The sequence below is a fragment of the Meriones unguiculatus genome, chromosome 7 (assembly GCF_030254825.1).
Source record: "Meriones unguiculatus strain TT.TT164.6M chromosome 7, Bangor_MerUng_6.1, whole genome shotgun sequence".
NCBI lineage: Eukaryota > Metazoa > Chordata > Mammalia > Rodentia > Muridae > Meriones > Meriones unguiculatus.
This window is the reverse complement of record NC_083355.1, coordinates 84,500,973-84,524,318: the sequence shown is the minus strand read 5'-3', so window position 1 is coordinate 84,524,318 and position 23,346 is coordinate 84,500,973. Positions and strand designations below refer to the sequence as shown.

The 23,346-nt window shown below is 43.5% G+C and overlaps 1 long non-coding RNA gene across 2 annotated transcripts; it reads right to left on the bottom strand.

The window, feature by feature from the left end:
- Positions 1–796: 796 nt before the first annotated feature.
- Positions 797–15,303, bottom strand: LOC132655440 (uncharacterized). Of its 2 annotated transcripts, XR_009593251.1 has the most exons (4): positions 15,159–15,303; positions 14,882–15,017; positions 11,889–11,960; positions 797–2,768 (listed from the first exon to the last, which is right to left on the bottom strand). It is a non-coding gene; the product is annotated as an uncharacterized LOC132655440 (long non-coding RNA). The 2 variants fall into 2 exon arrangements; XR_009593250.1 differs by lacking the exon at positions 15,159–15,303 and having other exon boundaries at positions 14,882–15,124.
- Between the last annotated feature and the right edge of the window lie 8,043 nt (positions 15,304–23,346).

Below are 23,346 nucleotides of genomic sequence, written 5' to 3'. Positions count from 1 at the left end.
GGCTAAGTCAGTTAAACACCTCACCTCACCTCATGGCACCATAATCATCTGTCCATAAAAGCCTTTGCACTGTCTTTATTGATTGGTTGATCCGTTCTCATTTCTCAAAGCCACTTCTTCCATCCTCCACAAGGCAAATCCATTGTGATTAATGCATAGCCACCGTTTGGTATCCATGAGGGACTGATTCCATGAAACTCTTTGGATACAAAATCAGCAGATGTTCGAGCCTTTTCTATCAATTGGCAGGTGTTTGCCATATAGGGTATGCATATCTTCCCGTGCAGTTACATCATCTCTAGAGTGCTCATAGCACTAACAGAGTACTAACATGCTATGTAAGTAGCTGCTGTGCTGCTGGAGAATAACAGAAGTGACTGGACATGTTCAAACACACCCCGCCGTAAGATCATAGGTTAAATCCCTGTCTGCAAAACCCAGATGCGAAGGACCGTCTATCTTCTTGCTTCTGTGATAAAACACAACTATTTGACAAGCATTTCTTTTTAATTCACGTAAACGGTTCACCATCATAGGCCTTATTCTGTTTCCGTCTTTTTCATCCGACATTTTGTTACATAACCCACTCACATAGGTAGGTATCCACCATACGGAGCGTGTCTAACTGGTGCATCCGTGGGCATAGACTCATGATGTTTGCTCGTCCTTTCCATACCAACCTTATCCCAGTAAGCCGGGGGAGTCAGATGTGGACAGAACCAGCTCTGCTTTTGCTCTTGCCACTCGGCGTCCTCCCTGTGTGCTCAGCTGGAAAGGTGAGCACATCAAAGCCTCCCAAGGCTCAGCCTCCAAATGACCCACTATTCGCATGAGCCCAGCGTCTCCTGCCTAATCATCCCTACTCTCAAAGGTGTACTTCTGGCTCTTTCCGCGCAGCTGGGATCCTTTGTCCTTGGACGCGAGTTCGTATCATGAGTTGGTGAAAATGTTTTTCACACAGAGCCAAAAATTAAATATTTTAGGGTTTGAGAGCCGTGCAGTTGCTGTTCAACTGTCCATCTCCGCCATGTTAGGGCGTGAAAACGAACGCAGATCACACACAAACAAATGGGTGCAGCTGCATTTTAATGCAACCTTATTTATTAAATAAAAAGACAGTGAACCGAGATTGGCCTTGAGCTGGATTTGTTTGTGAGTCAAGCTTTGGCCACAGGCTGTGGTTTGCCAACCCTGTTCTATAGCAACCGGTGTTGGAAGAGAAATGGAAGTGACAATTCTGGGAAGCCTACTCGTCTTGCTGCCGTATCACCCGTGTCTATTTATTAGATTGCCTGCAGCTGAGGAGCTGAGGTTATAAAACTCTCTTCCGGTTGATGTGCTTTCTGTCCCTTTCCTCCCCGAGCACTGATAGATCAAAGCCCTCGGTGCCTGGCTTATAGAACATGCTCAGTCAAAGCTTGCGGATGGGGGGGAAAACGATTAAGGAATGCAAACGTTTAAGTGTGGTCTTAAAGATCACCAGCAATCAACCGGCAAACCCGGAGTTCAAGCTCCCACAAGGAGGAAGCTGTTTCCCGCTGCTCAGTGGCAGACAGTGATTCCCACACACAGCCTCTGGGAATACTCAGCTGGAAAAGCGCTGTCGAGGTTGCGCAAAACGTTCCCTAGTGTGTGGGCGTAACACACTCGGTGTCCCCTGTCTTCCCATTGCCCAAGCGTAAGTCTATGACTGCGGACTTCCACAGTCGCTAGCTAACCCTGCTAGGCCTCATCCTCAGGTAGTAGATGCTTCGCCATGTTGCTGCCAGTAACCAGGAGAAATGCAGTCGGTAGCTGAAGCAGGGCGTTGGCTTACCTGTACGAATTCTTAAAGTGGCATTGGATACCTGGGACTCTAGAGTCAGGTGCGGTGAGTTATAGACAGAACTGTCTGGATATCCGGGTGGGCTCTAGATGGCTATGGGTAGCCTTGATCACGTGTTTTACCACAGCAGCAGAAAAGTAACTAATATACCTTGTGACCTAACCACCCACCAAAGACCCCACCTCCTCACGATCAGTTTGGAGGTCAGGATTTCGACATGGGAGTTCATGGGAAAGACACAAACATTGACCACAAAGCTTACATTTGCACAGTGGTTCTCAACCTATGGGTCTTGACTCCTTGGGGGTCAAAGCACCCTTTCACAGGGGTTGCCTAAGACCATCAGAAATATCAGATATTTCTAGTACAATTCATAACAAGAGCAAAATTACATTTATGAAATCGCAATGAAAAAAATTTATGGTTTGGGGGTCACCACAACATAAGGAACTATATTAAAGGGTCACAGCATCAGGAAGGTTGAGAGCCACTGTGGTAGCATATATTGGTTTGGGTATTATTTATATTCTTTTTTGTATATAAATTTGATTATGCTAAAGCAAAATTTTTCACCCAAACAATATTTAAGTATGTGATTTGGCAGTACTAACGATATCATCACAAATTAAAAAAACAAAACAAAACACAAACCCTTCAAGCAATGACTTCCCTGTCCTTCAGCTCCTGAAAACCTCAAATCTACTGTTTGTCTTTATAAATTTTCCTATTCTAAACATTTCGTGTAGTTCATTTATATAGTACTTTTCCTTTTTGCTTGGTATATTGTTCACAACATGTTTTCCAGGTTCATTCATGTCGAAAGACACATCAGAGGTGCTTTCCTTTGTGTAGTTGAATAACAATCCACGGTGGTCATCTTCCAGAGTTTGATGGTCTTTGGAACTGGGTTCATGGACAACTGGAGTGTTGTCATCTTTGGTTGCTGTGAAAACAAAATGGCTTATCAAGTGCCCGTTTGACTTTCTGATCTTAATTCTCCTACATGTATACATAGGAATAGAACTGTAATTCTGTTTAACATACCTAATGACTTATTGTTATTTCCAGTTTTAAGTTCTCATTTTAGTTTGTAAACGGATTTAGGGTCCACCGTCATTTTTGATGGCATAAAGTTCTGTAAGATCGATCAGAAGTTTTGACAGCCCTGCCATTTGGCAATTAGTAAATCACAGTTTTTGCAGCACCAAATGAATGAATCTCAAAGACATAATGGTTGAATGAAATGGAATCCCATAAGTAAGTAGCTGTGGCTGCAAAGTGGGGGGGGGGGAGTGGAGGCGACCTCAGTGGAATTTTGAATTTCGGAATTTTGTATCAAACAGTGGTCACCTCTGGGAGCAAGGAAGAGGCTGCTCTCAGGTAGCATTTACCTTTGGAGACCATGAGCACGCGTGTATTATCACATGGGTGATAATTATATGTACTCATTAAAAGCTGTTCCTTACTTTTTGTCTCATATGCTTTTTCATTACGTGGGTACTTTTGTAACTGAAAATAAGTTAATTTAAAAAAATTACTGGAGGATGACAATATCAGATGTAGGTAATAACCCAAAAGAGAGAGAGATAACAGTGCCAAAAGTAAACTAATTTCTATGGCAACTAGAGAAAGGTGTGGAGAAAGGAATTGTCATTGTAAGCTTGGACCATAGACTAAGAGAGGAGACGACCTTTCCTACACACCTTGGGCCTCTTTGAATCTGAAAAACAAAAACCTGATCTCAGTTAAGCAGGGGTGAGGCTACTGAGTCAGCAACCAATAGTGTCTCATTTAGACAAATTCCCTAGGCACCAACCATACTCTTCTATTCGACTCGATTCACTTTCTTAATGGCATATTAATAGGTTTTTTTTTTTTAATTTTGTCTATTTACTTGGCTTTGAATTCTTTACTTTTCTCAGTGAACCCTACCCTCAGCATATGCCCTAACAGAATGCTAGCCCCTGATAGACATCAGGGTGACCATTTTAGAGCACCCACTTCAGAAGTCATGTGCCTATTCTGCACCAAATCAAACCTCATAAAGCACACTGTTATCCCACTATAAAAACTCTGAAACAATTTGTTCAATATATATTTTTATCATTTTCATACTTCTGAGCTTTGTATGGGAAGGGAGCCAAAATAAAAATAGAGATTACAATATATCTTCCAGGAAAATCTATATTCTGTCTGAAGCATGCCCTTCAGGAATTCTGATCTATGAAGTCTGCACCTTTTATTGTCTTTGAGCTGTTTTACAATTCTGTAAATTGTGGATCGCTGATAGCAATGCAAATCACTATGTTCTATTAAACTGGAAACTTCAGCCCACCGGGTGGACAGATGATCGACTTCCTTTTGTCTCAGAGAAGAAGAAGAAGAAGAAGAAGAAGAAGAAGAAGGAGAAGGAGAAGGAGAAGGAGAAGGAGAAGGAGAAGGAGAAGGAGAAGGAGAAGGAGAAGGAGAAGGAGAAGGAGAAGGAGAAGGAGAAGGAGAAGGAGAAGGAGAAGGAGAAGGAGAAGGAGAATTAGAAGAATTTATATGTATTTGTAAACTCATATAAGTGACAGGGTTTAAAACGTGTCACTCCAAAACAATGCATCATGGCATGTCACTTAGGACTGAACAAAAGCATGTACAGGTGTCTCTGACCTTCCCTGGACCCTTTGCCCTGACATGGGGCATAAAGCTTGTGTGTGAGAGTCCCAAGATGATTGGAGCATCTTTATTTTTGAAGATGAAGAACACAGATGGAAACCTGGACAGACCCCCCACCAAGCCTTCACTGGTCTCCTCTCTCTGTGCCGTGTATTTCACAAACATGAGTCTTTATCCAACTTTTCAGTAAGACACCCAGGTTTGAGCTAGCTGGTGGTGGTGGTGCACACCTTTAATCCCAGCACTCAGAAGGCAGGGGCAGGTGGATCTCTGTGTTTGAGGCCAGTCTGGTCTTTAGAGTGAGTTCCAGGACAGCCAGGGCTACACAGAGAAACCCTGTCTCGAAACAAAACAAAACAAAACAAAACAAAAAGACAAAGACACTCAGATTTGTAATGGCTCCTTTATCCAAAAGGAACCAGCACATATTCCCCAACAAAATAAAATTATTTGCTTCTTTTCCTGTTAATCTGTATCAGAGACCTAGTCAATGACACTAGAATGAGTATGAGATATATCCCTTTCCCTCTGCTATACATGCCCGTCTCTGCCTTTCAATCCTCTTCTTAGCACGTACAACATCCTACCAGCTCTCTTATTAAGTTAAATAAAATTATGGGTGTGTATGCAGGAGTCATGTATCTGTGTGACAATCATGTTTCATTCTTTAGAAAAATATTCTTGAAGGGCTTAAGGAGTCTTCCACTGTTGTGACAGACCTTCCCAGACAGCTGAGCCCCAAGCTGTAAATTCCTGACCCAAAACAAAACAAAAACAAACAAACAAAAGGAAGCAGAGTATGAGATGTGAAATATAGAAATAAGTTTTTAAGAGAGATGAACTTTAGGTAGCTTCAAGGTTTACTGCTTCTCTAGTCACTTCCCTCCTACCCCCAGTTTTGTGTTCTGTTTTCTTCAGTTGTTTTGCTTATTGACTGAGCATTCAGTGTGCTATGGTAGTGGCAAGGATTGGGAGTGAGGATTACAGTCTGATGATCTGAAATCACAGGAATCTGTTTTCTGTTAAGTGAGGAAACTGCACAGGGAGAATCTGGCTGGCTCCTCTTATTTGCCAATTTGTCTATTTTGAGCTCAAAGCATTTTGTACCCACTGGGAGGAACATCCGTTCTTTGGAGTCTGGACCAAAGGGTTTTCTGTTTTGGTACCTGACGCTAAACTTGCAGTGTTGAAGCTCTAAGCTCTCCTGGGTGGTTTGTGCCTGGCCCCTACTTCTGTGAGAGTGAGGTGCTTTCCTACTCTCCAAGAGTGCAATAAATTAGGGCTTATGTCCAAGAGTCTCTGCGGTGATCAGCTTGAGTGACAAGAGCTTACATCAGCCAAGCATTCTTACATTTTTATAAAATGAAGGGTTTCTAATACTTTAAATGCACCACAAAAAAGAAAGAAAGAAAGAAAGAAAGAAAGAAAGAAAGAAAGAAAGAAAGAAAGAAAGAAAGAAAGAAAACAAAAGAAAGAACCTTCCTATGGAAATGAACTCAGAAACACATCTAAAAATCCAGATTCACATAATCAAGATAAACTTTTACCAAATAAATCTAGTTTAATATTCAGCTTATTAAAACAATTATGTCTTCTTTGATTTGTCTGTGCTAAATATAATCAAAGCATACATTTATTCTACTTGTTTTTTTTCTATAATTATCAGGTTGCTGATCAAATAAAATGGCATTAATCTTGCATGATGTAAATGCATGTTCAGTGAAACTTAATCATGATTTTCATAACTTTATTTCAATTTTTTTCAGTGTTGAAGATGGAACCCTGAGCTTTGTTCACGCTAGACAAGAATTCTACCTCTGAGATACACCCTTAACACAGGAGCAATTACATTTTTATAGCATGCCAACCTGAAGATATTTTCCAAGACCCTTCAATAGGAGCTGAGGCTGTGGCCCAATGGTAGAGTTCGTGCCTAGCATGCAGAAGATAAGACTCAGGGTCTGGCCTTTAAGTAGCTTAAAAGTGTGAACTTCTCTTAAGTTAAAAGACAGTCATTGACAGCCTAGATAAATTCTCAGACAGAGTGCCATAAATAATTAATTACACGCTTGAGCGGTTCTGTATCTAGGGGTGAAGGTAATGAATGTGTTCGTTCTTGCCGGTCTAGAACACGGAAAAGAGAGGTACCTAACTGTAGGGATGGGATTTGTGGGCTTTTTCTAATACGCTATCAATCTAGTAGATAGCAGAAAGTTCTCAATTTGTCCGCTCCCCCCCCCCCGCCCCATCCACTTTTCTGTATGACTGTCAGGTTAGTTATTTTGGTTAAAAGTTATAATTAATATGTGCAGTGACAGCTATGCTTCAGAGCAATGATGCTAAAGAAATCTAAGTGCACAGGAGTCTTGAATTTTCAAGGGAAAATAGTAGTTTTATCTGAAAGCAGTAGTTGTCAGATGTTTTGGGCTTAATATGGTTTCCTACCTTTGGGACTTGTTGAAGCCCCCAGAGGAAGTTTAAGGAGAGACAGCTGTCAATATCATTAGAAATTATAAGACATCTGTCAATATCATTGACTTTAAACACAGGAGTTGTTATTGTTGTTACTGTTGGTGCTTTGATTTGGTTTGGTTGAGACAGGGTCTCATTCTATACCCTGTAACTCACTATGTAGATCAGGCTGATCTCGAACTCATGGTATTCGTCCTACCTCAGACTCCTTAGTACTAGAATTACAGCTGAGCTACCAAGAAGTTTTTAAAATATCAATTTGTTGTTTAATTTGAGAAGTGCAGTGATAAACAAATTATATGCTCATTTAAAAAATATCTTGGAATTATAAGAATTTACTTTTACCTTGTGGATCTCTTGGGATCCATCTTAATAAAAGTGTCAAAGGTTTGCTCTACAGTATGATAATGCATAATGAAAAAAAAAACTTGGGATGTGAACATTGTAGCTAATACAGCAGTCTTAAAAGAAGTTATGAAATGTGTTAAAAATTTTAGCCAAAGCCATTCTATGTTGGTGGATGTTTATCATTGCTTTTCTGATGGATGTCCTTATTGGGTTAATGGCTATTAGTTACTTTCTGTATAGAATACTTTCTTTGTAGAATTAATGAATTCTTTCTGGCTAGAGAGAAAACATTCTGTCTTTGAATCAGTGTTTGTGTTGGCTTCATTGTGTCTTTGATTACTTAAGAAGAAAAAGAACAAAATTTCCTTTTGTACAAAAGTAATAAGGTTATACGTTTTGCAATTGCATCTCCACCTGTGTGTGTTCATGTTCTGTTGTTCCTCTGAATAAATAAGTGATCAAATACTGCTTCTCAAGTCTGCAAGAACCAATCTTAAATGTGTCCAGAAGACACTTTTCTTCTCTGGTCCTCCCTAGCGTCTGGCTCTTACAATCTTTTCATCCTTCTTCTGATGTGACATGGCTCCTGAGCCCTAGGGGTGGGTGGTTTAAGGGTGGAGTTTTGAGACTTTTAGCGGGGTAGGTGGACTGATTTGTTTTTAATCTTACCTTTTCCAAATAGAATTCTAAATACAAAGAAAAAGAGGAAAGGGAAGAAGGAAGAAAAAAAAGGAAGGAAGAAAGGAAGGGAGGGAGGGAGAGAGGGAGGGAGGGAGGGAGGGAGGGAGGGAGGGAGGGAGGGAGGGAGGCAGGGAAGGAGGGAAGGAGGGAGGGAGGAAGAAAAAAGAAAAGAAAAGATTAGAAAAGTCCAACATTTTTTGAGATGTTGCATTTTCCAAAAAAGCGTCTGGGGAAATCACAAAGAAGTTTTTTCTTTTATGCTATGAAAACAGGAGTATTAGAAATAATTCTGTCTGTTTGATCTGGGACTAATGTGGGAAGCGCTGTTGGAGAGGCAGCCTGCCCTGAGTGAAATTTGTATAAGTGAGATAAACACTTCAGAAATTGTATGCTTTGTGAGAAATCCCTAGGGACTGTCAGTGCTCCTACCTTATAGGATTTGTTCTCACCTTGGGGACAGCACTGATCAGAACTCACAAGCCACCAAGCCATCGTTTCTTTCAAGTGCTCCTGTACTCATTGTTGTCTTGGAAATGCTTTGCCTAAAGCTATTAGCAACATCAGTGTGAGGTTATCAGTTACCAACTCAAGCATTATTTGAAATGCTTACTTAAAGCAGATCTTACTCCCCTTATTTAAAGCTAGACGCTTCGATGACACCGGTTCTCAGCGTCTTACCCAATGTCTCAATGCCTTAAGTCATTAGACTTACCCATGGAATTTTTTTTTAAATGTGAAGTAAGATAGGGATTTACTGTTAACCCAATGTTCTTGGCATAGTGTGCGTACTAGAACTCAAGATTTTTATGTTGTGCCTCAAGATGTTTTTACCTTATGAAATACATTTAGATGTTTTTAGAATTCAAATGTACCATTTGTTGACATCTTTGGGGTTGTGTGACAGGTAGGAAGAGGAGGAGGGGAATATTTGGGGTCAGGGAGATAATTAGGGAAGATAGAGGGGGAGGGAGGAAGAAAGGGAGTATTGAACTCGGGGCTTGAGTATGCTGACATTCTATCACTGACCTGAACTTATAACTCATGACTAAACTTGGCCCATTAACATTGTTTTACATGTTATCAGACTTTTCACAACTCAAAATCTCCAGCAACAAAGTAACTACAGCTTGATTATCTATGACTGCTTTTGAGTTCCTGGGGCAATGCTAAGTAGGTGCCACCCAGAATTTAGGCCTTAAAGAAAGAAACAGTTACTGCCTTAGAGAAAGAGGGAGTCAGATACCAACAGACTCTTCAAACCCTGATTCTAAGCTCCTTCAAAATCCAAAACTCTTGAAGTACTGAAATAATGTCACAGGTAGAATATTCCACATCTGGCCTAGTCTCTCAAGCCACAGCAGAAACAAGGGAACACTAAACATATTACATAATGCATCTTCGCAACATGTACATAAAGCACCCATGAAACAGAAGCGATTTCCTGTTTAGACTTGTGTCTCATTCTTGTGCACTCTTATTACCCACAAGCAAATCTCTTAAAATCTGATAAAAATAATGTAAAATCTGAAACACTTCCTGGTTTTGGATCAGGAATACACAACACAGGCCGCAAATTACTGCCCCTGTGTAAAACCAATGAGGAAAGTTTACCAGGCTTTTCCAGAATGTTGTTAGTTTCAGTGTTTTATTTTCTGGACCTATGTAAAGAACCAACAGCAACTTAGTAAACTCTGTTTTGTAATTCAAATGAAACATTTAAAATATCTATGCTTGATAAATACTCAAATATTAGGATTTTTTGAAAGGATTTCCATACCTTCCATTGCAATATGGTTATTTCTACAGTTTTGGTAAAAATGACTTCCTCTTTTCACTAAAATATTAGACAAATTGATTGGACGATCAAGGTCTTATCTAAAAGTTCCTATGTCAGAATTAGATAAGGCTTTGCCTTGAGAAATAGACATCAGGTGTGCTCATGAGTCATTTCAAAGTAGAGTGGGGATTTTAGGGCCTTTAAGTGAAGAAGAATTCACCTAAATTCATAGATCCTGCAGGTAGAGTTTGATGGAAAGAGTTTCTTACAAGCCCTGGTCTCTTAGTTACTTTTCTATTCCTGTGATAAGACAGTGCAACGAAGGCAACTTACAGAAAAAAGAAAAAAAAAAGTTTACTGAGAGGCTTACAGAGTTTTTTGGTGGGGAATATGGCAGCAGGCAGGCATGGAGCTGGAGCAGTAAACCAGCTTTAAGATATGAAAAGCTCCTATCTTGAGATAACTACCAGGCAGCAGAGAGAGCTAACTGTGAATGGCATGAAACCCCCCAGTGAAACCCCCAAGCCCACACCCAGTGACGCATTTCCTCCAACAAGGCCACACCTCCCAATCCTTCACACACAGTCCTACCAACTGTGGCTCAAACACTCAAATATATGAGGGACCATTCTCATTCAAATCACCAAGTTGTCTTCAGATAGTCCACAGGAGAGGAGCTAGAAACCATCTGAGCTTCCTTGTAAGAACTCCTAGATAAAAATCAAAGCGGTGTGGTTGGTTGTTCAACATATATGGCTCACAATTTGCTAAGTTCTAAATGTGTTGATGAACGTCCTTGCCTCATCTCTATAAGCATCCAGGCCACACCTAGTTGGAATCATTTATTTTGGTGATCAAGCAAGCATTATTTCTCTTTGAGAAGAAATGTGAATGACCTTAAAATGTGCCTAAATGATCACTATGTCTTTTTACTTGAAAATAGGCTGTTGTCTGCACGAATCCCACACATACTATGGCTTACCTGAGCCTGTGTGTAGACTCTATAATTCCCTGTTTAAAAAAAGAAAGGAAGGAAGGAAGGAAAGAAAGAAAGAAAGAAAGAAAGAAAGAAAGAAAGAAAGAAAGAAAGAAAGAAAGAAAAAAAAGAAATGATAGCAATGCAGATGACTCTTGTCTCTAAGGATGCAAACTAATTCTGTCTGGTAGAATAGCTGATTTCTACCCCCATTTTGGAAAGAATTTTGCATTTATTTGCAAGTTCATTTCATGACCTACATACTTCCAGATTAGTTGTAACATCTTATGATTTTTCTGGTTGATTTATAAAATATTTGATGCATGTTCACATTATATACTTAGATGACAGTCATGGCTTTGTTTTGATTTTTTTTTTTGAAATGTTAGCCATTCATGTGTTAAATTCATTACTTTCTTCTTGAGGTGTAAAGCTCGTTTATATGTATTACTTATATGTAATTACAAAAGTGTTAAATTGTTAACAGTTGGCTGGTTGGCATGATGTTAGCTTAGTAGACACTCAATTAGACATTTATGAAATGTTGCTTTCTGTCTTGGAGTTAATAATTTAATTGTAGATCTCAAATATTGTTGTAGGCGCTTGACAAGCTCTTAAGCCCTAGGCACTGTGCCTAAGGGGGGTGGCAATCAATAAAATAACTAAGTAGGCACTCAACATATATTCACTGAATAAATGCATAAACTACAAGGAATGCCATTTTGGTGGTATCTCCCAGGCACCATATACTCATAGAAATCCCAGAAATAAGGAGTACGACAGGGGAAATAAATTCTCAAGGGAGTTTGGTTGTAATCGTCATTGTTACTATTTCTCCCCTTTGGTAGAAACCCCAAGATCAGTGGGTTTTATGCCTCTCCTCCAGAAAGTACTCATTACAGGAGTCAATCTTCTCCTTCTTGTACATCTAACCTTAAGCTCCCCTATCCTTGCTACCCTCAGGCAACACCAGAAACACGGTGACCCCAACCACGTCATTCAAATCTTGACACTGAGGATAAGTTCTGCCCTGCCAGAAGCAAGAGTTTTTGAGTACATTACTTTACCAATTAAAATAAAAATATTCTAACAACTGCCCCTGAGTGTTGGGAAAGAAACTAAGATAAAATAAAATATGATAATCTTACTGTAGATGGAACCACACAAGGCTTGTTTTCAGATTCCTGTTTCTCCATGGCCCCTCCAAAGCCTCAGGATAGCTGAGAGAGACAACGGAATCACATTAGGAAGTGTAAGTGGTCCCAGGAAGCCATGGTTTACTCAACCTGGCACAGTGACACAGGCTGTAATCCCTGACCTTGTGAGATAGAGGCAAGAGGAACAGGAGTTCTAGATAATTCTCTCTGATACACTGAGTTCAGGGCCAGCCTGGGTTACATGAGACCTCGCCTCCAACATGAAGAAACCTCTTTTAGTTATATAGTGGAGCCTGTACAACCTAATGACAATCTAACTAAATTGAAGCCAGAATGTTAAAAGGGAAATTGCAAAAGGGAACAGAAGTAAAGCCTTTACGGGTCCAAATCTCATTGGCCCTGAGCCAAGCAGGCTCTAAATCTGCCCGAGTCTTGACACACAGAGCCCAAGTCCTCCCCCAAGGCGTGGCAATGACAGGGCAGATGGAGGAGAAGAGATCATGGGGGTGAGCCAAAAACTTAAGCCTGGGTCTGGAACTCTGCCCTTGGAAAAAAATAATTTGTCAGCAAATGCAATAAAACCTGTTAAGGGCTTTGTGGGTGGAAAAACATCTGTGTCCAATGTATATAAAATCCTGAAATTCAGATAAGCAAGAACAGCTGAAGGAAGACACTAGTCACGGGCCCTGCTAACTCCATGTTGTCCCTTCTGCTCCAATGTTTTCCTCTAGAGCAGTGGTTCTCAACTTTGCTAATGTTTCAACCCCTTAATACAGTTCCTCACGGTGTGGTGACTTCCAACCATAAAATTATTTTCGTTGCTACTTCATAACTGTACCTTTGCTACTGTTATGAATCATGAGGTAAATATATTTGGAGATAGAATTTTTGCCAAAGGGGCTGTGACCCAGAGGTTGACAACCTCTGCCCTAGGGACTTTTGTCTTAGATTCTAGGAGTAAAGACACGGATTGATAAATATCCTCAAAAGAAACTATGGCGGTTTGAATAAGACATGACTGCCATTGGCTCATATGTTTGAATGCTTGGTCCCTAGTTGGTAGAACTATTTTGAAAAGAGATCAAGAGGTGTGGCCTGTTTGGAGGAGGTGTGTCACTAGGGGCGGGTTTTGAACTTTCAAAGCCCATGTTGGTCCAGTCTCTCTCTCTCTCTCTCTCTCTCTCTCTCTCTCTCTCTTCTCTCTCTCTCTCTCTCTCTCTCTCCCTCTCCCTCTTGCTGTGAGTAAAAAGTTCCCTCTCAGCTACTGTTCCAGCAACATGCCTGCCTGTCTGCTGCCATTCTCCCCACCATGATAGTCACAGACTCGCCCTCTGAAATTGCAAGCAACCCTCCAATTAAATGCTCTCTTCTATAAGTTGCCTTGGTCATGGTGTCTCTTCACAGCAATAGAAAAGTAACTAAGACCAATACTACCCTCAAGCAACAGCCAGCCTTGTGGGATAGAGTCCTAGGCCAATCATCCACATTGTAGAATAAACTAAGATAATGATCCGCCATAGAAACCTTGGCCAACATGGCAATTACTCATACCTCTTGTTCTCTACTCCAATCCTTCCTGTGTTTAAATCTAAAGCTCATGTCAGTGCCTGAAGAAGGACTTGGGGGTCATTGAACCCTATCGTCATCTTCTCTTTCCAACACCACCACATTACTTAAATCCCCTTTCTCTACCTTGTGCCATTTAACTGTTACCATACAGGTGGCCATACCAATCTGTTGTGATTCCTGGAGCCAGAGCTCTTGACCTTAAACTCTGGTAACACAGCCATTGTGTCTTCAGTTCCTTTCATGGGTCCCTGTGGTAAATGCTGACTTCCCAAGGGAGACAACCGTGGCTAGAATGGAACAGCACAGACAGCATCCCAGGTCATAGTGCACTTCTGAGCGACCTGGTTCAGAGCTGCATCATCACGGTTGCACTGGCCTTGTCCTACCCAATAGGCCTTTAATAAGAGTTTGTGATAGATACGCCGTGGCATATAACTATAATCCTGGCATTCTGGAGGTTGAGGCAAGAGGACTGGGTGTTCAAGCCCAGCCCACACTACAGAGTGAGACCCTATCCCAAAAAGAAATAAACAGAGTTTGTGACTCTGTTAGTTTCTTTTATCATTGTTGTGACAAAACTCCCAACAGAAATCAACATATAAGAAGAACCTTTTTTTGGCTCACAGGTTCAGAGGGTACCAACTATCACAGCAGGAAAGGCTCCTCAGAGAGAAGATGGGCCAGGAAACATAGCAAGGAGGCAGTAACAAAACCCAAAGAGGGTGTACTCCCAAGAGCCACCCCCAGTGACTACTTCCTTCTAAAAGCTGGGAAGTGGACCCCACCTCCTAAAAATTCTATCGTCTCCCCAAATGACACCACTAGCCAAACAGTGAGGCTGAAAACCAACGAATCTGTAGGGGACACCTCAGGTTCAAAGTGTGGCAGTGACTGTCCAGGGTAACTTGGAAGAGAGTAGGGGTGTGGTGGGAGCATCTGGTTTAGGCGTGCACAGAGTCTAATTTTAATCACAACATCTGAAAAGGCCTTCTCGACACCCCACACCTTTAAGGCACGGTCGTGGAAAGGTGCCCCTGACAGCTGCCCCGTGGGAACGAGAGCTGGCTGTGGTATCCAGCCTTTGTACGTCATTAATGAGGCCCGGGCCTCAAACCCGGTGCTGTCACTGACCTGCAGAGTTGATCTCATGCAACTTTTCTCTAAGCCTCGGTTACTTCCTCTACACATTAAAGCTAATGCTGTAGCTCCCATAAGGTTGTCATAAGGAGTAAATAGGATAGGCGTTAATAAATAGAGATTCAAATCACCCACGTAATGGAATGAGAGTGTAAAAACCCTTGGCCTGGCCCTTGAATAGCTTCCGGGTTGGTACAATAGAGAGCAGTAAGTCACCCCAACATTTTCTTCCATGATCTGAGATACATAGATAGAGGAAACACTTAGAAGCCACCCACCTGCAAACAATGAACATTGTAACGTTTCTCCTGGAGCCCACATGGAGAAGATGTGCCACTCCGAGGCTGTTTTCATCTAGACAGCAGAGCTAGCGTCTCCTTTCAGATGCCTGGAGACGAGGGAGTTCAGTCCAGCCTAATAACGATTCATAGAAACACCCCCCAAACAGGTGACATATCAGCAGAAATATCCCACAGCCACATGCGTACGAAGCTGGCCTTGTACGCCAAGTCCAGTGCCTTCAGTCTATGGTCCTAAAGTGTTTACATCACTCACCTGTGTGCGCATGTCTTAGAAAGTCTCTGCAGAACAGAGAAGGGCAGATTCCTGAGTGAGCGATTTTCTCTTCTCACATGCAAGCCATGCCTGCAGACTTTCTATTTTCATCTGTAGTCCTATAAATGTCACGGTAGCATTTGAAACACATCTTCAGGTTTTTCTCTCCTCATCTGCTGCTCCTCAGGACATGTGGTGAGTAGGGGGACACTTGGGGAGTCCCGGCCTCCTCTGCTCACCAGATTAGAACTGGCTCCTTCTGGTCTGTCAGTTCGAACTTTTCTGTTCACTGCTGAATTACCGAAGTTTCTCGTGAGCTTGTGTGTGCCCCTCACATGCCAGCACACATGCTGTGCCTGCACATACATGCTCGCACAAGCTCACACACACACTCACATACCCACAGTCTGAGCAGGTAATTCCTGGGTGCTCTCCCCTACTAAATACAAAGGACCCAACATCTGGAGGGTGCTTCTGCAGCACATGTTCAAAAGCGCCAGGGCCACCCGCATCTGTCTCTGCATCCTCTCTTCTTTCCCTCTGTTGTGGTACATACATTCAAGGCGGAGTAAGTGAAGGAACCTCTTTCACCTGTTCCCATGAGCTGTCCACCCTCCTCAGGACTCTTTGCTGCCAATGAGCCTTCTGTCCACACAGCTTCTACCTCCCCACTGATTTTTCCCAGGGAGTGCTCCCTTACGAAACACAAAACAAAGCAAACTGCTCTAGCTAAGTCCACTTTCTTCCTCCACGTAGCATCCTCCTGTCTCCTCCCTTTGGCACCCTCTTCTCAGCATCCCCCTGTGGCTGCATTCCTCACCTCAGACCTGAGTCTCAGCCCACTCTAGCCTGGCTCTTTGTCGTGTGGAAACAATTCCATAACGAGTGATCTCCGAGGTGCTTCATCCACTGCAAAGCCTCCAGCCGTCTTCCCGGTGAGTTGTTGGTAGCATATCACTCTTTAAAGAACCCCAGAGTTCCTCCCCCTGTGACTGACTTCTCAACCTTGTCCCTAAAGTAGCCCTGGCCTGATACTCACAGCTCAGGAGTGGCATTGTCATCCAGCAAGTGACAACAATAAGAACTTATCTGATGCCGTCCACAATCTTTCTTTCGGACCCTCTCTGTCTCTAATCCACCAAGCAGCACTGAATGTGTATTTTGTTTATAAATATTTCTATATGATACCCAACACTTGTTTAAACAGCAACAAAAAAAAGCATCTATCACCCCAGCTCTGAAGAGACAGAGGCAGGAGGGCCCCTGGAGCTAGTACCCATTTAGTGTAATTAGCAAGCTCCTGGTTCAATGAGAGAACCCTGTCTCAAAATAAGGTAGACACTTGCATCTATATTCACATATATTTACATACATATATAAGTTTATATATATGAACGGAAGAGGGAAAGAGGAGGAAGAGGGAGAGAGGGAAGGAGAAAATATCAAGGTCTGTGTCCTTAACATGGTCCACCAGATCCAGCAGAGTCTGACCCCTGAACAGCCACCATAATGCCCAATTCCTGGGGCCATCTTACTCTGGGTAGAGGCTGTGCAAGATTATTGGTCAGGGTCCAAGCCAGAAGTAGCCAGAAGATTCCAAGAGGACGAATGAAGGAAGCTGAATGAAGGAGGGGAGGAGTGAGGGAAGGCGACAAGGACTGTGAAGCGCCCTGGCTGCAAGCTGCTGCCACCCTTTGGTCGTCAGAGGCAAGAGGGGGAGGAAGCTGTGACTGAGGAAGGTCTCTTGACAGCAGCTGTGGCCTCCAGGACAGGAGCACACACTGCTATAACACAGTCTTTACTCACAGATCTCCCACTGGTCAATTTCACCCAAAAGTGAGAGGCCAGAGGAACCCGGGGCTGCTCTGTAAGGGTTAGGGCCAGCGGAAGAGGCTGGGACAGCTGACAGGCAGGCAGAAAGGAGAATACTGCCCCCTGCCTTCTCCCTTCCCCCACTCATCTGGTGTCTTTGATACATGCTGCTTGACATAGCCTTCCTTTCCTTTCAAGTTCTCCTCCCAAGGGGAATTATGCTTCCTTCTGATAGCATTTGCTTAGTATCAAATCACTATCAAGTAACATTAATCATCTGGCTACAGACTTCTTAATTTCAAATGATGGGCCTAACTCAGGTCAGAGGTAGGGTACCATTGGATTCCCAGTGCCTGGCATGAAGGAACTCCACAATGTTATCCAATGAGTAGCAGTCTCCGCACACCACCAGTGACACTACCATGCCTCAGCCCAGATGTGTGAAGAATGAGGGAGAACAGGACCATCAAAGGCCAGAGTGATGCCAAGCCCAAAGAGAATTCTCATGAGAGAATCTCAGAGACACCCAGGGCCTCCATTCCATCCATTGTCTGCACAAAGTGTAGCTTTTCTTCTGCCTCAGAAATACCAATGGTAAGAGATTCTGGTTGGATAGAGGGCCAGAGCAAGGAATGGGAACACAGAACACAAGAAATATATCAGAATCACAAAGCCGAACCATCCATGCCCTGCCCAGCTCTGACATTTTGCTTTGAATCGTTGGCAATTCTCTGGGCCCAAAAGGGATCACAACTAGCTTCCATACCACGGTTTCTGGAAAACCGTTTGATGGCATGTGTTCTATGACAGGTATTTATAACTCTACAAGCCTGTCAGTTCCTGGCTTTCACTGAGCATTAACCTTTTAGCCAATAAAACTATTTGCCAATCTTTGCTAGAGAATGCACCCACTGTGAAAATACAATATACACCACTCGTAACGTACTCCTGAACCACGTGAGACCCCATCCACCAAGGTACTTTCATGGTGACTTCTCAGCAGCAAGATAAAGTCACAGTTCTAAATCTCTTGCTATTTCTCACCATGCTCCCTTTCTGAGCCCAAGAGATGCCCCCACAAAAGGCCAGAAACAACTGCCCATGTTTCTATAAACTCATAGGCAGAAAACTGCCTCAGTTCCCCCCCCCCTAAGCCGCACACTGTTGACGAATACAGTTATGGAAATCTCTGCCTCTCCCAGTGATGCTCTTTGAACTTGGAGCTACACTGTCACCCCAGGCTTGCTCTCTTCTCACTGACTGGCATCCTCCATCCCCTCAATCCTCACCTAGAAGGCATACAGCTCAAGTTCTCTGTTTCCTTTGAATCTTTCTTTTCTTCCTTGGAGTGCATCTTTGCTGTGGATTTCTAATACCTTCCTCAATTGCCATTGCTTTCTTCATCTCTCCAAACAGATGGTTTGGGGCAATTCACTCTGTTGCTTCATCTTTGAAGAAACAAACAAACAAACAAAAGTCTAGTCATTGTATTCCTGTCTTTTCATTCCCTACGTGTTTTAAAACAAAAACATGTCAGAACAAGAATTGCTTCTAGTGGCAGATCTGTTGCTGGTGCTGGGATGCTTTTCCTTGGACTTGACCTAAACTAAATACTAAATTAGAAGATGAGACCACTGAAGATTTCAGTCTTTATCTGTGACACCATGGTTGTTTAGGGCAGTGTGTACAATAATGATATAATAATCACACACACACACACACAGAGAGAGAGAGAGAGAGAGATTGACATTTATGTCTTAAATAAGACATGGACGGAACCAAATGCCATGTAACAAAGACAAATGTTTACCAGGCCTAAACATCCCTGAATGTCAGTCCAGGGAGCTTGAAGATTCCGATCCAAAGCCAATCACTGTTCAGTAGAGATGTCAGCTCCAGAGCTGGGGATTAAGGACATTCTTTAATCTAAAACACAGACAAGATTTGTCCCATTGCCTTGCATCCAGCTGGGTAATTTACTTTTATTTCCTGGATTCTCTGCAGACTCCTATTCACGAGGGCAAGCACTGTGAGACCTTTCCGTTCTGTCACAGGCCAGTCAGCCAGATGGTAAGAGCAGAGTTTCTATGAAGATCTGCTAGTCCTTATCCAGAAAGAAAACCGGGTCTCAGCCAGAGCCGCCCGTCACCCACCACTGATCACAGGCCAAGCGATGGGAGAGCGGGCTGGAGACTGGTTAGAAAAGGCCCTCCAGGGGGCTGGGGAGATGTCTCAGTGGGTAAATCAATTGTTAGGCACCTGAGTTCCCTAGTGTTAGGTTTATGCTGAAAACATCTGTCCAAACTCTATACACCCAGTCTTCTGGGTAGAGGAAAGGTTGGTAATGCTTTTAACCCAAACTCATTTTGGGCTCCCCAAGCTTTTACTGTGACATAAAAGCATGAGTCTACTGTTCTTTCTTCAATGTGGATTTCAATTGAGATTGCAAACGGTGGTAATACACAACGTAGCTGAGGTTTTTGCTTCTTTTTATAAACTAAGAGAGAAAAAAAAACTTTTTATAAGCTTCGGGGAATAGACTTGGATCCACCTCTCACAGGTCAAAGACTCCAGATAGGTACTCCTGTCAACCTACAGCCTCGGTTTCCCCACCAATGGCCTAGTCTTGAGGGTAGGATCTCTCCCTTTCCCTGGTCTTGGGACTCCTCTCTTCCATCTTCTAGGATGGTGGGCCTAAAAGTTTCAAATGTACACCATGGTTAAAAATCTTCCTCTAAACTCCTTATCTCTACCTTCCCTCCCTAGTCTATCTGTCCCGATAGATTTCAAATCAACTACACACTGCTCCAACACCAGCTCCTGGTGTTTCCTGGACAGATTCAAAGCAGCTAGCCCCAGGTGGTCCAGCCTCAAAAACTGCTCCAAAGTGACCCTTAACCCCAGATGGCCCCACAGAGCCTGGACAGCAAGTAAAACAGCCCTTCTATATGGATTTGGCTAGCATTCCAGTTTTTCTGCACCCCTTCCCCGCAACCATGATGCTCTAGGAAGTAGTCATAGAGAAGATTACACTTGTGCCTTATCTATGTATTATCAACAAAAGGCTGGGATGCTAGGTTTCAAACCTGGGACAAATGGCTTGAGGTGCCAATTTAACTAACAGAGCAGGCAATGGCTGCCAGGTTCTTCCTGCATCCTTCAGCCCCTACCTGTTACAGGGCCCTCCTGGCTGGAATACTTCACCCCCTACCCAAAACTCCCCAGTCCAGGGGGGCTGCTCTTCCCTCTATAATCTAACCATTTTGGTTGCTTGCTCTTTTCAGCTTTGGGCATCCTGGCTGCTGCATCTTGTTCCCCCTCTCCTCTCCCTTCCCCTCCTCCATTTCCCCAGATGGTCCAGCTCATCCTGGTCATGTCCACTTCGGACTCTCCGAGGTGTCCTGCCTCTAACTGCGCTCTTCCTTTATCTACAATAAACCATCTCCTCCACCATACCTGGGAGCAGTCCTGCTTTCCTTTTCTCCTTTATTTATTTTTTTTCATTCCCCTAGCATCCATGTAAAAGCCTTTGTGTAATCTCAGCACAGAGCCAGTCAGCAAGTACTCAATAAGTAAGATAGAGAATGACAAATGAAGATTGTTGGTCTAACAGCGGACTCAGCTGGCCTGCCTTCAGGGGCCTTCAGGGGCCTTCAGGGGCCTGGCAATGTCTAACGTCTAACATCTAATACCAGTGGCCATGGCCAGGTGCGCAGCCAGCAAAAAGGCCCTGCCCACCACTGTGAGCCCTCTTAGCCTCAGTCTCGCTCTGTCCCTCTGTCTCTCTCAGTCTGTCTCTTGTTCTCTCTCTCTGTCTGTCTCTTTCTCTCTCTACCCTCACAGCTCACTCGGGCTCTGACTCCTCTCCCCTTGTACCAGACATGTTTTGTGGCATGTAATTTCTCACAAATATTATAACAACAAAGACACCTACTTCTGTTCTCTACATGCCCATTTGATGGCAAACACAGCCATATACACATGTGCACACAGCGATACACCTCCCGCATATGTGTATATCACACACACACATACACACACACACACCACCCAGGACACTTTCTCGGCAGATTCTTCTGCAAACCATACAGGAAGCGTGTGGAGCGTCACCACTAGCAAGCTTGGCAGCTGCACTGTAGCTGGTTGAGAAAGCATGCTTACTTTGGCAGCGTTCTATTTTTTTAGCTTAAGTTTCTGATTAACAGGCTCCCGGGGTGATGGTGCTCCACTGACACTGGCCAGAGAGGTATTTGACAGGCTTGATGCTCTACCGTTTACATGAGATATTTGAGGTGCTGCTGTGGGCCGCCTTCGAGAACAGTTCTTGATCTGTCTGCCGCCTACGTTCCCAGGCAGCCTTCTTTTTCCTGGGGAGCAGCGTGCATTCCAGTGACCCTCCCCACTCCTAGGGCTTTCTGGTTTGATTATCTTGAGTGAGCTATTTAACCTCTCCTGCCTCTGTTTCCTCGACTACCTCAGATCTTAGGGAGGAATCCAATGAGAAAAAAAAAAATGTATCTAAAGCCTTTATATGGTGTGTGATTCTTGTGACAGGCACTCATTAAGTGTTAGCTCTCATTACTGTCAGTTTGACAGATCCCAGGCTTGTGGGAGCCGGGCTGAGCTACAGTGCTTTCCCTTGCTCAGCACACCGAAGCTGGGAAGGTAGACAGGATAATGGCGCCCTGCCTCATCGTGGCCACATTCCAGAACCTGGGGAGTGTTATTTTCCGTAGCAAAAGGACCTTGCCAGGTTTGAATACCAGCTCAAGGTAGGTAGAATAGTTGCCTGGCATGAGCAGTGCCCCTGGTTTAATCCCTAGCACTCCGGGGTGTGGGAGAGGACTTTATCCAATATAATCACAGGGGTCTTCACAAAAAGCAGCCAAGAGCATCAAAATTGTCAGATGAGGCAGCAAAGCTGAGGTCATGGAGAAGAGGCTGTGCTGCTGGCTGGCTTGGGTACTGGGAGGTGAGGGAGGAGCTGAAGAATATAGCCAGCAGAAAAAGATGGAAGTAGAGCCTTTCCTACAGTGTCTAGACCCAGAGTTCAGAGGAGCGAGGCCTCTGAGTTCCTGAGCTGTAGGATGTAGGTGGTCATTTATTCCAGAGCCCGAGAAAATAAACACACTGGGGAATGGGGCCAGCCTGTGAGGCCAGACAGGAGCACAAGAGAAACTGCAGCTGAGACAGGCACCTCACCCCTTCCTGTCCCACCAGAGGGCTCCTGGGCAATCCCTCAGCCTGCAGAGAAGAGCAGCTGCCGGACATCCCTGTGAAATCTTGGGCTCCCAAAGGCTCTACACAACTCCTGGAGGAGGTGGGGGTCATGCCGGAGAAACATCCCCAAGTAGAGGACAGGACGATGAAAAGAAAGTCATTCGGGGCTTTCTCTTTCCAAAATGCCCCCAAAGGAAGGGTATTAAGGGAAGTTGGGGCAGTAATCCTGGATGTGGCTTCAATGGACTGCTGGTGAGCTCCTGCCAAAAGGATGCCCCCTCCGTATAGTCTCTACCTGTTTTTATTTCCCCCAGAAGTCAGCACTCAATAATACTTATTGAATGAATAAATCAACGAACACATGAATAAGCAAATGGACAAGTAAAGGGATTCCAACTATTATCACAAAATAGCCCCATTTTATTTTTAGTTTTTAGTTTTTTGACTAGCAGTAGGGGGCAGGGTGTTAGATACAGGCTGGCAAAAGTTCCTTTTAATCTTGCTAGGAAGGGCCTGGCTGAGCAATCCCCTGCCTGCAGTCAGACAGGCTGGCAGGTGTCCTTGGGCCCAGAATAGAAAGGTGGTTCAGAGCCCCGGTTGCTGTTGCTGTCATTGGTATGCAGACAAATGCTCTCAGCATATTTGGAATCTGAGAGGGTGGATGCTAATAACCCATAATCAATGTTGCATTTGCCAACGGCCAGAAGAAAAATGAACCTTTAATTGAGCAAGATTTGGCATCAATCAATGATGTGACTTTCGTCAGGCAAAAACGACAGGGTACTCAGCTGGACACCCAACTGTGAGAATTGTTCTCCGCTGGGGTGGAGAATGCAAAATGTGATCTGTGTGTATCTCACAGGGCCTGGGATCGTAACTCACGGTGAAAAACACACCTTCTGTATCTGTTCCTTGAATCTCCTGTTTTCTTTTTAAAGCTACATTCCAACAGAGTTCATTTTGTAACTCCAAGCCCTTTTACAAAAGGACATCTGTGACGTCTGTTTTATTAGCCGGTTATGATCGTTTCTAAGAGATAACTAGATTCTGTAAAAGTGTGGAGACTCCTGGGACTAGCCACAGAGCTAGGAAAATAACCCGAGCTGAACAACAGCCGGGCCAACATTGGTTTTCAAGCTTCCTACATCCACACCTA